At 43.3% G+C, this 12,318-nt stretch overlaps 1 long non-coding RNA gene across 1 annotated transcript in view; it reads left to right on the forward strand.

The window, feature by feature from the left end:
• The first annotated feature begins 763 nt into the window (after positions 1-763).
• Positions 764-12,318, forward strand: part of LOC122172314 (uncharacterized) — a 133,137-nt gene continuing 121,582 nt past the window's right edge. Inside the window, exon 1 of the long non-coding RNA XR_010602179.1 lies at positions 764-870. This is a non-coding gene — a long non-coding RNA (uncharacterized LOC122172314). The remainder of the gene's footprint in view (positions 871-12,318) is intronic.

Here is a 12,318-nt window from a genome sequence, read left to right on the forward strand (position 1 = left end):
ACTTGTGCCTTGCTCATGCTGATCCTTTCCCTCAGGCTGAAATGCTTATTTGACAGCAATACTCCGATAAAGCAGCACACAGCAAGGAATTGATTAAGAATTTACCTTTCTGAAACTGGCAGTCCAGTTGCAAAACCACACATCTACATATAATCCCTCCCTACAGAAAGAATGTTAATTTGGCCGACAGTGGGTCTCCACTGTTAAGACATTGCTGTGGTTCCCCAGGGCTGAGCTATTTATTGAGAATGCCTGATAAAGGAATGATGTGCATAATTGCTTGCCCTTTTGAAATACATCTACTGAGGTATGGAGGGACTTTTATAATCCACTCCATACATTGGATTTGATGAAGTCTATGGTCTGAGGTGGTTCATCCGACATAATTGCCTCCATAGGAAAGCAACAAGCTCCATTTGTGAGGCAAATATTCATTGAATCCCTCCACCCCTGTTCATACATACATAAACTCACAAATGTGTATATAAAACCTTGATTTTTTTTATGAGCTCCATTAATGCAAATCACCATGTTATCTAAAAATGCCTTTATGGCCTCAGCCTAAGAACTGCTTCTCTAAGATTGCCTTCTTCCGATCAATGGTGCTATGACCTCTGTGTTGGCACAGTCTGCAAAAACAAAAATAGTTTGCAGTGTTGCTGTATCTTCCCCAGACCTTTGTTGTACCTTTCATCAACAGAAGCTGGTCCTGACAATAACACTGCATTTGATCTAGCAAACAGTATGCTGTCCGTTTGTGTGAGTGCTGTGGCCAAAGAAAGTGAGCTGTATTAGATTTCACACACAAGCTCAGGATAATGGGGTGTTTATAAAATACACAGACAAAAAAACTGTTACTCTGAAAAGGCTGTGAGTACATATAATTTTAATCCCTACAAGAATGTTATAGTTGGTTGTTTGAACTGTCTTTAAAAGCCTGGAAATACTGAGTTAATACTAAACTTGCATGAAATCTAAGTATTTGAAAGTTTGTAAATTCACAACTCTGGGGACTAAACTACCTTCGCTCTGTCCTTGCAGTGGGTCACTGTTAAAAATAGCTTCACAGCTGTATATTCATGCGTGTGGGGGATTTTAAGCGGTGATGGACAGACAGAAAATGTTCAGTTCCATAAACTTTCCACGCTTTTGGATTTTACACCTGTCTATCTGAATGTCCTTGTGCTAGAAATTGAGATGGAAGTCTCCCCTGAACAAGTTCTCAAGATTGCTTCATTTCTGTTGAATTTGAAATCCTCTGGGAACAGCCTTCTTTCAGTATCTTGTTAGCCGTGTTTGCATTATCCAAGTGGAATCCATAATATAGTCACATGGGGGGAAAGAAGCATAAAAAATAAAATGTAATCTTAGGCCTGGTCCACACTAACCCCCCACTTCGGACTAAGGTACGCAAATTTAGCTACGTTAATAACGTAACTGAATTCGAAGTACCTTAGTCCAAACTTACCACGGGTCCAGACGCGGCAGGCAGGCTCCCCCGTCGATGCCGCGTACTCCTCTCGCCGAGCTGGAGTACTGGCGTCGACGGCGAGCACTTCCGGGATCGATCCCAGAAGATCGATTGCCTGCCGCCGAACCAGGAAGTAAGTGTAGACCTACCCAAAGTTTTAAAGTATTAAAAAAAGGTTCTCTTTGGGTGTGGATGAAGGTTCCTGGTAGCTTTTCTTTCAGAACCAGTTCATCCATACAGTACTTAACTTGAATGTCCAAATATCTTTATGGCAAACTTTTCAAAAACATCCATTGATTTGGTGCACCGCAATTTGAGTGCCCAACTCAAATATCTACATCTGATTTTCAGAGGTGCCGAACTCTAGCAGCTCTCATCAACTGGCTTTAGTCAGAGCCACGGATGCTCAGCATCTCTGAAAAATCAGGATTAGGTCTGTAAAGGCTGGTACCAAAAACTGAGTTTCCCAAATTTAATGGACACTTTTTAAAATGAGACAATGTTTTACAAAGGCAAACCTGTAGGAAGATTTTTTTTTTCTTGTGAAATGCTCTTGAACTAATTTTTTGGTTTGCCAGTACAACAAAATGTAGCTCTGTCTGTAACTCAGGAACTCTGTTACTAAGTTGTAGGACTAAAGGACCCTGGATTACAAGGTACTGTAAACAAAAGCCCACCAAACCTTTACCATTTTTAATTCTGCATTTAATACTGAAACATTTCTGACCTATTTGAGTTAAAGTACATCACAGCAGTATTTAAGACAATTTATTTTCAAAAGGAGATTAATGAATCAAGCTGATATGAATTAGCAAATTAGTAATACAAGGCAGTTTGCTAAAAGGCACCATAGTTTCAATGAGTCACATAAATATAATGTTTTGCCATAAGGCCTAATTTACTAGTACTTAGAATTCTGATTTGTTGGGGTTTTCTAAAATACAATAGATTGATTGGTACTTCAAAAACTAATATTGCTTTGAAAGTTTGGATCACAGCTTGTCCTCCTATGCCCCATCTGGTCAACCATGATGTTTTAAATTAAGTTCTCAGAAAGACCCAGTTTGAGTCTTTTTAAAACATTGTGTTACATTCTTGGAATTAACTAGAAAGTAGCTACTGCTCCTTTTATTTCATCCAAATAGTAGCTCTCATTTGAATGTATCAGTACCAAGTCATCTGATTTCCAATTTTGTAAAATTACAGCTAACACATGTTATCCTTCTTGTTGAGGATGAGTTGACATGTCCATAATAATGCAAACATCCAAGTTCAGAGGGTTATAACTGAGGGCTTGTCTACATAGTGTGTTAGTACGCATCAGCTGTGGTTTAAACTCTAGTGCACACCAATGTATCATGTACTAACTGGCCATGTGGATGTTGATGGTGCACACTAAAAGTTCTCTTGTGCACATACTAGGAACTTTTAGTGTTACCCAGTAGGGTCCACACAGGCTAGTTAGTGTGCATATAGTTGGAGCACACTATAAGTTACATCCCAGCTACACAGTAAAATAAAATAGTGTGGGCCTAAAATCTCGGCAAGCCCAGATGTAGATTTAGGGGACATTTAATGGGGTGGCACCCACCTCTCACAAGCACCCTCTTCTGGTGACCCCTATCAGGGTTTCTCAGGCAGTTTTTCAGTGACTCAGCCCTCCAGCTGAGTAACACACATTGTCTGTATGTGAGTCAGACCAGACCCCTTCCAGAGTGTATCAGTACCCCTCAGCTGGTGTCTCTCTAGCCCTCCCTGGGCTCAGTCTTTAAGTAGTCCCCAGCCTTAATATGAGCCATACCCCCAGGGCTTCCTCTCTGGAGACCCTGGCTTCCTGCAGCCCTCCCCAGGCTCAGTCCTTACTCACTCCTAGCAGCCAGCCAGGAGCTCCCTCTCCCACAGTCCTTGCCAGGAAACTGTGTTAGGGTCAATCTCAGCAGCCAGCCAGGAACTGCTTCTTAGCTCCCCTAGCCCCTACCCACACTGAGCTGTTCATGGCCTTGCTACTCTTTCAGCCAGCTAGTAATCCAGTCTTCTCTGCTCAAGCTCCAGGCAGTAACTAATTTCCATTCTGCAATTCCTTTTATATGTCCCTGCTGAGCCCCGATTAGCTGCTCTCTGCAGCCTCTCTCATTGGCTGCTTTCCCACAACCACTCTAGGCTGCTTGGAGGACTTCTCTTCTGCTCCTCTCTGGGACAGGGTGTGGCAGGACCCAAAGGCCTCCAGCAGCGGTGTCTCTGGGCCTAGTCTACCCCGTCACAGGACACTTTTACAAAATACAAAGTGATAAGGGGAAGTGGGATACCAGGAGGAAGCACAAGGAGGAGGGTGCAATGGGGGGGGCCTCCTGATTCATACTGAGAAAGCAGGGCAATTGGCTAGTTATCTTAGATGCACGAACACAAGAAGCCTGGGAAACTAGCAGGAAAAATTGGAAGTCCTGGCACAAAGAACTATGATGTGATTGGAATAACAGAGACTTGGAGGGGTAGCTCATATGACTGGAGCACTGTCATGGTTGTGTATAAACTGTTCAGGAAGGACAGGTGGGGAGGAAAGGTGGAGGAGTTGCACTGTAAGGGAGAAGTATGATTGCTCAGAGCTCCAGTATGAAACTGGAGAAAAGCCTGTTGAGATTAAGTTTGGGTTAAGTTTAGAGGCAAGAGCAACACGGGTCTGGTGGTGGTGGGCGTGTGCTATAGACCACCGGAACAGGAGGATGAGGTAGACAAGGCTTTCTTTGGACAAGTAACTGAAGTTTCCAGAACACAGGTCCTAGTTCTAATGGAGGACTTCAATCACCCTGACGTCTGCTGGGAGAGCAATACAGCAGTGCACTGACAATCCAGGAAGTTTTTGGAGAATGTTGGGGACAACTTCCTGGTGCAACTACTGGAGGAACCAACCAGAGCCATTCTCCTCTTGACCTGCTGCTTACAAACAGGGAAGAATTGGTAGGGGAAGTAGAAATGGGTGGCAACCTGAGAAGCAGTGACCTTGAGATGGTTGAGTTCAGGATCCTCACGAAAGGAAGAACAGAGTAACAAAATATAGACTTTGGACTTCAGAAAAGCAGCCTTTGACTCTTTTAGGGAACTGATGGGCAGGGTACCCTGGGAGGCTAATATGAGGGGCAAAGGAGTCCAGGAAAGCTGCCTGTATTTTAAAGAAGCCTTATTGAGGGCACAGGAACAAACTATCCCTATGTGTAGAAAGAATAGCAAATATGGCAGGCCACCAGCTTGGCTTAACAGTGAAATCTTCAGTGAGCTTAAACACAAAAAGGAAGCTTACAAGAAGTGGAAACTTAGTCAGGAAGGCCAAAACACAGCTGGAGTTGCAGCTAGCAAGGGATGTGAAGGGTAACAAGAAGGGTTTCAACACATGTTAGCAACAAGAAAAAGGTCAGGGAACGTGTGGGACCCTTAAAGAATGGGGGAGGCAGCCTAGTGACTGATGATGTGGAAAAGGCTGAAGTACTCAATGCTTTTTTTTTTGCCTCAGTCTTCACAGACAAGGTCAGCTCCCACACTGCTGTCCTGGGCAACACAGTATGGGAAGGAGGTGAGCAGCCCTCAGTGGTGAAAGAACAGGTTAAGGACTATTTAGAAAAGCTGGACATAAACAAGTCCATGGGTCCAGATCCAATGCATCCGAGAGTGCTGAGGGAAATGGCTGATGTGATTGCAGAGCCATTGGCCATTATCTTTGAAAACTTGTGGCAATTGGGGGAGGTTCTGGATGATTGGAAAAAGGCAAACATGCCCATCTTTAAAAAAGGGAAGAAGGAGAACTTAAGGAACTACAGACCAGTCAGCCTCACCTCAGTCCCTGGAAAAATCATGGAGCAAGTCCTCAAGGAAAGCATTTTGAAGCACTTGGAGGAGAGGAAGGTGATCAGGAACAGTCAACATGGATTCACCAAGGACAAGTCTTGCCTAACTAACCTGATTTCCTTCTATGATGAAATAACTGGTTCTGTGGATATGGGGAAAGTGGTGGACATGATATATCTTGACTCCCCCAGTATTCTTGCCAGCAAGTTAAAAAGGTATGGATTGGATGAATGGACTATAAGGTTGATAGAAAGTTGGCTAGATTGTTGGACTCAATGGGTAGTGATCAATGGCTCGATATCTAGTTGGCAGCCAGTATCAAGCGGAGTGCCCCAAGGGCCGGTCCTGTGGCCGGTTTTGTTCGATATCTTTATTAATGATCTGGACGATCGGATAGATTGCACCCTCAGCAAGTTCGTGAATGACACTAAACTAGGAGGAGTGGTAGATACGCTGGAGGGTAGGGATGGGATACAGAGGGACCTAGACAAATTAGAGGATTGGGCCAAAATAAATCTTATAAGGTTCAACAAGGACAAGTGCAGATTCCTGCACTTAGGATGGAAGAATCCCATGAACCGCTACAGGCTGGGGACCAACTGGCTAAGCAACAGTTCTGCAGAAAAGGACCTGGGGATTACAGTGGATGAGAAGCTGGATATGAGTCAGCAGTGTGCCCTTGTTGCCAAGAAAGCTAACAGCATTTTGGGCTGCATTAGTAGGAGCATTGCCAGCAGATCAAGGGAAGTGATTATTCCCCTCTATTCAGCACTGGTGAGGTCACATCTGGAGTATTGTGTCCAGTTTTGGGCCCCCCAGTACAGAAAGGATGTGGACAAATTGGAGAGAGTCCAACGGAGGGCAAGGAAAATGATCAGGGGCTGGGGTACATGACTTATGAGGAGAGGCTGAGGGAACTGGGCTTATTTATTCTGCAGAAGAGAAGAGTGAGGGGGGATTTGATAGCAGCCTTCAACTACCTGAAGGGGGTTCCAGAGAGGATGGAGCTCAGCTCTTCTCAGTGGTGGCAGATGACCAAACAAGAAGCAATGGTCTCAAGTTGCAGTGGGGGAAGTCTAGGTTGGATATTAGGAAACACTATTTCACTAGGAGGATGGTGAAGCGCTGGAATAGGTTACCTAGGGAGGTGGTGGAATCTCCATCCTTAAAGATTTTTGAGGCCTGGCTTGACAAAACCCTGGTTGGGATGATTTAGTTGGTGTTGGTCCTGCTTTGAGCAGGGGGTTGGACTAGATGACCTCCTGAGGTCTCTTCCAACCCCAATCTTCTATGTTTCTATGATAAGAACATAAGAATGGTTGTACTGGGTCAGACCAAAGATCCATCTTGCCAAATAGTATGTCTTCCAACAGTGTCCAATGCCAGGTGCCCCAGAGAGAATGAATAGAACAGATGATCATCAAGTGATCCATCCTCTGTCACCCATTCCCAGCTTCTGGCAAACAGAGGCTAGGGACACTATCCCTGCCCATCCTAGCTAACAGTCATTGATGCACCTATCCTCCATGAATTTATCTTGTTCTTTTTTGAACCCGGTTATAGTTTTGGCTTTCACAACATTCTCTTGCAAGGAATTCCACAGGTTGACTGTGCATTGTGTGAAGAAATACTTCTTTTTTTGTTTGTTTTAAACCTGCTGCTTATTAATTTCATTTGGTGAGCCCTAGTTCTTGTATTATGAGAAGGAGTGAATAATACTTCCTTATTTATTTTCTCCACACCAGTCACGATTTTATAGACCTTTATCATATTCCCCCCTTAGTTGTCTCTTTTCCAAGCTGAAAAATCCCAGTCTTATTATTCTCTCCTCATATGGAATCCGTTCCATTCCGCTAATCATTTTTGTTGCCCTTCTGAACATTTTCCAATTCCAATATATCTTTTTTTTTTAAGACGGCGTGACCACATCTGCATGCAGTATTCAAGATGTGGCTATTCCATAGATTTACAGAGACAATATGATATCTTCTGTCTTATTATCTGTCCTTTCTTAATGATTCCCAACATTCTGACTGCCGCTGTGCATTGAGTGGATGTTTTCAGAGAACTATCCACCGTGACTCCAAGATCTCTTTCTTGAGTGGTAACAGCTAATTTAGACCCCGTCATTTTATATGTATAGTTGGGATTATGTTTTCCAATGTGCATTACTTTGCATTTACCAACATTGCATTTCATCTGTCATTTTGTTGCCCAATCACCCAGTTTGGAGAGATCCTTTTGTAGCTCTTCGCAGTCTGCCTGGGACTTAACAATCGTGAGTAATTTTGTATCATCGGCAAATTTTGCTACCTCACTGTTTACCCCTTTTTTCCAGATCATATATGAATATGTTTAATAGGAGTGGTCCCAGTGGAGAGCCCTAAGGGACACCACTATTTACCTCTCTCTCCATTTTGAAATTTGACCATTTATTCCTATCCTTTATTTCCTATCTTTTAACCAGTTACTGATCCATGTGGAACTTACTTTGTTATCCCATGACAACTTACTTTGCTTAAGAGCCTTTGGTGAGGGACCTTGTCAAAGGCTTTCTGAAAACCCAAAATCTGTAAAAGCCTGATTCATAGGAAAGTCAGGGTTCCCAGACTGCCAGCTGCTGCAGGCAGAGGAACCTCTCTGATACTACCTACTTGCTGTGAGGGGACATTGGCTATAGCTTGGACTCCAACAGAAATAGCCTGAGAGGGAGAGTTTGTAGGGGGGAAGTGGACACCCAGGGGGTGGAGGCATAGCAGGGACTAGATGGGGCATTATTAGTGGGCAAAGCAGAGACCCAGAGAGGAATGGAGGCTGGTGGTGGAGAGTGAAGCAGGGACCTAAAGTGGGGGAACTGGGTAGGGTGTGTGTGTGAAGGGACTGGTGATGAGGAGGTAAAAGGATGGTCCTGAGTGGAGGGGAAAGGGAGGGGTAAGTGGGGAGCCAGTTGTGGAAGAAGTGGAGAGAGGTCAGGGATCCACTCTGACATGGAGGGGGGACATGGAGATGGGGAGGAAAGAATGAGACCCTGCCATGGAGGTGGGGAGCAAATGCAAGATAGGGGCACACAGAGCCCCAGGCAAGATTGAGGGGGTGTGGGGAACTTGCAGGGAGTCCCTGAAATAGAGAGTGGTGGGAGTGGAGGACACAAGGAGCTTGTGGTGGGAGACAGGGGAAATGGAGGGATGCAAGGAATCCCTGGTGCATGCAATAAGCTCAGCCTATAGAAGCTATGAAGTATGTGACTCCCAAGTTAAAACCTGTGATCAGTTGGTTAGAGATGATCATCATGGAGAATGCTAACAAAAATAACATTGATAAAATTATATTATTCTTGGCAATGCAACCTGAAAAAGGAAAATGTTAAGGAGTCTCTGTATGTCTTCACATTAAATGTTATTTCTAGATTTTGCATGTCTGTAGTTCAGGATCTGTTTATAAGATTTTTATTAGTCTGCATTAAACAGAAATAAAATAAAATATCATATCTAGCTAGGTACAAAGGTTAGCATTAAAATATTTACAAATGCAGTAATTGAAGTAATTAGTGTTACTGTGATATTCTCCTTGGTCTGAATTTAATAGCAACCACAGAACAAACCCTTCTGAATTTTTTAATTTTTTTTTTGTCTATTCTTTGCAATATATACAAATGCAATTGACAGGGGTTTATTTTAAGACTAATATATTGTAATTTTGTGAGCTGAGTATTTAGCCTCCATTTAAAAAACTTTGGAAAGTAGTATGGAGGATAAAGAAGGAAGACTATCAGTCCTTCTCTGCCCTCGGCTGGAGGCATCGGTGCCCTGACACTCAATGCCCAAAGAAAATCCACTTAGACCCGACAACCAACAGTTCTCCACAGGCCTAGATTGGCTGGGAAGATATGCTGACTAATCAAGACCCAGCAGGCCAGTTAAGAAGGCTTGCCTGCTTTTGCTCAGGAGCAGAGCTGGGTCAGACTGGGACAGAGGAGGAGGGGCCAGGGCCTTACCCTTACTGCTGCAACCAACCACCTGCATTTGTACCCTTTCTGGTTAAAGGTTCAGACACCCAATTCCTACGTTGCTATTTGGTTGATTGTTTAGAGACTGATACCAAACCCACTGCGCAAGCTGCCCTGCCCCAAACAGGTGGCCAGACTTTGCAGGCTAAGGCGAGGAGCACCTGCAGTACCACATGTGACCCTGAATGGGGCACTGCAGAGCAGCACCACCTCCCGCAATAAATCATAAATTCTAATATACTTCTTAGTAGCAGTACTATTGTTAATAATATATAGTTCGAATCTTTAGATCACAACACACTTTACAGAGGCAGATAAGTTTCTATATTCACATTTTAGAAAGAGGGGGAAATTGAGGCAATAAAGAGAAGGGTCTTGCCCAATATCATATAACAGGTCAATGGCAACATTGAAAAAAAGCACCCAGGCCACCTCATTATCCTCGAGACTATTCTGCCTCTCAAAATTATTTCACAAAATTGGACAAAAATCAGCAAAAGTTTCAACACTTGCACCTTTTGAAAATGTTTTTCTCTCCAGGTTGTTTTTATTGGTCTTAATTCCCCCTCCTTGTACACCTTGTGTGCTGGCCACTGAGAGTCACAGCGTTGGCACTTGGGAGCGGAGAGGCTGCTCCTTCATTGCACCCTGTGGGTGCCCATCACCTCCTTAGGGCCGGGGATCGCCAGGCACAATAGAAAGGAGTTGGGGAGGGATTAACACAGGTCCTCCCAGCATTCCCCCGGATGATGTTACTTGTCACCATCTTCATTCAGGGCTGTGGCTCCATGTCACAGTCTAACCTTTCAGAAACAGAAAAAGCCTTTTTGTCTTTAAAAAGCTTTTCTTAAACTAACCCTCCCCACACATGCGCACACACAATTTCACTCAGATTAAAATAAATCCATTTTATTGAGGAAAAACTGAATAGATGCCTGCTTTTTGGCCATTGCTAACCAAAATGTATTGTTGCCCTTCTGTTGAGTGGTACCAGAATTCTGGGCCCTTTGTAACGAAGGAGAAATTGATGATGAGGAGTCTGAGTATACTCTAAGTATCATTTGCTTTATTCATACAAATACATCAGTCCTGGAACAGAAATGCCCAAACAGCATATAGACCAATCCCTCCTTTCAGGAATCTCAGCCCAACACCAATGTCTGCTTCTCACAGAGCATCTCTGCCTCAAGAACTGATCCCAATCAAGCAAGAGAGCAAACTCTTGCAGCTCATACAGCTTCGTGTTTCAGGAACGTAGGGTTTTTTAATGGTAACACCAACACGCTACATGTCATCCCAAACTGACAATTCACTGACAACACTAAGAAAAAACTTGGAATATTATGTGTAAGTGTCCCACCTGGCAACAACTGTTGTTACTGTATCTTCCTATTAGAAGTGTAATAGATGGTCAGTACAGCCCACGCAATAACATGAGGGTATATGTTCTCTCCATAGCTTCTGTATGACTCTTGTAGCCTTTGAAAATGGGTAACTTTTCTATCTACAAATATATATAACTTGTGATGTGAAAATTTGTGTGTGTAGCCACTAGCACTGTACATATAAAATCATTGTCATCCACAGAACCTATTTGCACATGTAAATTGAGCACAAACTATGTTTGCATATGTAAACAAATCCTGCCATTTGTGTGTCAAGCAATAATGCACAAAACTGGTGCCAGCATGTCACCTGGGCCTGTAAACAAGTGGAAGTTCCTCTGAGGCCCTATTGGAAATTTGGCTCTGATATTTGGATTGGATCCTAAGATGCTGAGTGGCCACAGATCTGTTGATGTCAGTGGGATTTGAGGGCACTCAGCTTCTTGAAGGATTAGACTCGTGATGCATAGACAAAATGGCTTGTTCCCACTCTTTCATCGCACTTTATGAATAAATGTCTTAAGATGGAGGTTATGCCACAAAATTGCACCCATGATTGCAGGCACAATTGCTCAATTTTTGTGCTCAGTCATAGCAATGGAATGAATTGTTGTGGGTCTGCTTTTATGCCTGTATTTTGGCCAAGCACTTCAGGCCTTCAATTTTTTTAAATGCGGCCCTGAAACTTTCTTTAGATTACATGTTATCTGTTGTATGAATTGCAATTATGTTTTTATAATATCTATAAAATATAAAACAGTCCTCATAATGCCATTGGCATTAGTGAGAAATATTACCATTCGGAACTCCCTAAATAAAATTCTGTTTCCTTCAGATTTAACTTATCTCACTGAATAAAATACATGTTTTGATTAACTGAAGCATCTGACTAGGTCAGGCTGTCCTGAGCTCTAGAAAAAAATATTTTGTGTAGCCTGATGACTCTCTTCTCAGCTTGTCTACTGGGAAAATATAGCTTTATGTAAGCCATCTGTAATGTTTCTTTTCTGTCTTCCACAGCTGAGAGAGGCAGTTGAGTTTTCCAAGGTTGCCTGGTTGGCAAGAGAGAATTCTTTTCCCTTAGGATAAAAAATAGTGTCCATGGAGCAGATGGAACAAAAGACGTTATTTTAATTCTCTCCATTGTACTTGTAGGGATTTTTCTCCTACTATCTAGTGTCTGCCATTATGGCACCTTAGCTCCAACAAAGAATACATGAACAGGGTTTGCTGAGCTGTATTACTGTCTGAAGACCATAGAAGATTAGGGTTGGAAGGAGGTCATCTAGTCCAACCCCCTGCTCAAAGCAGGACCAACCCTAACTATATCATCCCAGCCAGGGCTTTGTCAAGCCTGGTCTTAAAAACCTCTAAGGATGGCGATTCATAGAATATCAGGGTTGTAAGGGACCTCAAGAGGTCATCTAGTCCAACCCCCTGCTCAAAGCAGGTCCAATTCCCAACTAAATCATCCCAGCCAGGGCTTTGTCAAGCTGGGCCTTAAAAACCTCCAAGGAAGGAGACTCCACCACCTCCCTAGGTAACCCATTCCAGTGCTTCATCACCCTCCTAGTGAAATAGTGATTCCTAATATCCAACCTAGACCTCCCCCACTGCAA

The sequence above is a fragment of the Chrysemys picta genome, chromosome 6 (genome assembly GCF_011386835.1).
Source record: "Chrysemys picta bellii isolate R12L10 chromosome 6, ASM1138683v2, whole genome shotgun sequence".
In the NCBI taxonomy this organism is placed as follows: domain Eukaryota; kingdom Metazoa; phylum Chordata; order Testudines; family Emydidae; genus Chrysemys; species Chrysemys picta.